This window comes from Staurois parvus, unplaced genomic scaffold (genome assembly GCF_062004578.1).
Source record: "Staurois parvus isolate SC_StPar_1 unplaced genomic scaffold, SC_StPar_1.0 ptg000731l, whole genome shotgun sequence".
In the NCBI taxonomy this organism is placed as follows: domain Eukaryota; kingdom Metazoa; phylum Chordata; class Amphibia; order Anura; family Ranidae; genus Staurois; species Staurois parvus.
The window spans coordinates 300070-303100 of record NW_028318527.1 but is presented as its reverse complement, the minus strand read 5'-3'; positions in this window follow the sequence as shown (position 1 = coordinate 303100).

Sequence of the window (3031 nt, the reverse complement as noted above, 5' to 3'; positions counted from 1 at the left end):
CCGGGGAGGATAAAATTTGAAACACGAAATCATAAATTATAATTTAATAAATAATCATAAAAAATAATAACATAATAATAAATGTATTCAATAATATAATAATAATTTTAATTCAATAATATAATCAAACCAAAAACACTGAAATGTGAAATAGAGCGCCAAGTTCGCACATCGCTGAGCTCAGTCGCAGAATCGTTTTCAGTGTCTGATGAGGAATTTCCCCCACCAATCATTATCACTCAATTCTGCAAGTGGTTCTGATTTACTATCGCTGTTCTCTAGCCGGTCTAAAACCGCGTCTGACCTAAAGGGACGCTTTTTGGACGCCATGGACGTTTCTCAGTTTCCAGGCAGAAAGAACAGTAAAAATGCAGGCAGGGCGCCGGACAAAGCACTCGGGACAAAATGTATGTGAAATGGTTTGATACAGGAATGTTATACTATGTGATTTTAGTGAATTTAGTGAATGTCACTTTTTGTCACTTTCAAATTTCCTGCCGGTTCCGTCCCCCGTATGTCCCGACGTCGCAGGGAACGGAACCCGGAAGACAGATGCCGGCATCGGCCGGAAGACATTGCCGGGGACACTGCAGGGGGGACATTGCGGGAGCGCAGGACAAGGTAAGTGCAGAAGAGATCCCGGACCAACGCCGCATGGTAAGCCCAAGTGTAGCTCGGGGGGGTTACCGCTTGTGGTGCTGAAACTTTACCCCGAGCTACACTCGGGAATACCGCCAGAGGGGTTAAAACATTGAAGGTGTAGCACCCTCATAGAGCAGTGTAGGTTGTTAGGTAAATTTAGTGAGCTCCTCAGTAATCAGTGGGGCAGAAGTTGATTGTTCAGGTCTTCTCAGTCTCTCAGAGGCTACGGCTCTGTATTCTAGAACAGTGGTCTCCACATTGCAGCCTGGGGGCCGGATGTGGCCCCTTGCTTGCCTTTATCTGGAAGTTTCGGCACTTTTCCTCCCACTGATAAGAGATTATTCTGTCAACTGACAACAATGGGGCACTATTCCTCCCCTAATACAAAACGTGGAGATGTTTACTCTCATTGATGGCAGGAAATGTTCTAATCCCTCTGGCCACAGCCCGGCCCCCTAATGTCTAAAGGACAATAAACTGGCCCCGTGTTTAGAAAGTTTGGAGACCCATGTTCTAGAGCAGGGATCTCCAAACTTTTCTAAATAAAGGGACAGATTACTGTCCTTCTGACTTTAGGGGGGCCGGACTGTAGCAAGTAGGAGACACAAGTGTCCTGGTGTCAGTGGAGTAAACAACACCCCATTATTAGTATTGGGGGAGTAATAGTGGCCCTTCAATCAGAACCAGTGACGAGGGATGTGCGGTCGAGCCCTGCTCTGTGTGTCTTATGAAGATGCGAGAACGCACGAGTGCCCCTATAGCAAGTGGCTTGCTAAGGGGCACTTGGTGGGGGGGTAGAGCCAAGACCACTGGCGGGGGATCAGAGAAGAGAAGGATTGGGGATGCGCTGGACAAAAACATTAGACAGAGTAGGTAAGTATAGCATCAGTGGTGTCCTGAGGCAGGTGGGGGGGGGTGCAGCCCGCATCGGGTGACACCGACCGCACGGGGTGACACCGGACCCACTCCATGAAAAGGTAAGTTGTAAAGCAAGCTGACGATCCCCACAGGATGGATCTGATCCATCCTGCAGGGATCGTCGACTTTCTTTACAACTTACCTTTTCGTGGAGCCGGCCCGGTGTCACCCCGTATAGGTTGCATGCCGACGATCCCCGCAGGATGGATGGGATCTGCGGATTGGGAAGCATAATGGATCGGACTCCGAACCATTATGCTCAATCCTCAGATCCATCCTGCGGGGATCGTCGGCATGCAACCTATAGGGTATGACACCGATCCGCTCCACGAAAAGGTAAGTTGTAACGAAATCCGACGATCCCCGCAGGATGGATCAGATCTGTGGATTGAGCATAATGGATCGGAGTCCGAGCCATTATGCTCAATCCGCAGATACGATCCATCCTGCGGGGATCGTCGGCATGCAACCTATACGGGGTGACACCGATCCGCTCCAAGAAAAGGTAAGTTGTAACGAAATCCAACGATCCCCGCAGGATGGATGGGATCTTCAGATTGGGAAGCATAATGGATTGGACTCCGAACCATTATGCTCAATCCTCAGATCGGATCCATTCTGCGGGGATCGTCGGCTTTCCTTACAACTTACCTTTTCTTGGAGCGGATCGGTGTCACCCCCTATAGGTTGCATGCCGACGATCCCCGCAGGATGGTGGGGGGGTCACCACATGTTACCGCACCGGGTGACACCAACCCTAGGGATGCCCCTGTATAGCATGATTGTTATTTTAAAACAAACAAACAAACCAAAAAAAAACCTTTGCTATTATTTTAGTTTCACCTTCCTCAATGACTTTAACCTTTTGACGCCAGTGTTTCACATATATGTTGCCTCTCGCTGGATGGGTCTTAGTCCCAAAAGGCCACATATATGTAAATAAAATGTCAACAGAACTGTGCCAAGAGCGTGTGCCCTGCGCACTCTCGGCTAACGGAAAGCTTCTGATCTCTACTTGCGATAGGGAGCTTTCCAATCATGTGACCGCTGTGACGGCCAATCACGGCGGTCACATGATCAGAAACCTCTTAAAGGGCTGGGAGGCGCCAGCATTAAGGGGTTAAAGTATTTTGCTTAACGGTTAAAACTGTGAAATGTCTGATTTCCCAGGAATTTCCACGGAAATAAAATGTTTAATGTTACTCCTTCCTCTCCCCTCCCTTCTCCATACCTCCAGCTGGTAATCCTGGAATATAATAAAAAGATAACGGTGCAGCTGAGCAACAATGCCTGACCACCCATGACTGGTCACAAATTACAGAATAAAATGGGAGCCATTTTTAGTGGCTCAACAGTTCAGGTTGTCCATCTCTTAATGCAGCTGATAGCCCTTCATTCAATGAGATGATATTATTATTTCTGGACATTGGGACTATATACATGCTCTCTCCTGTGTCTTGGCAGCAGAGAA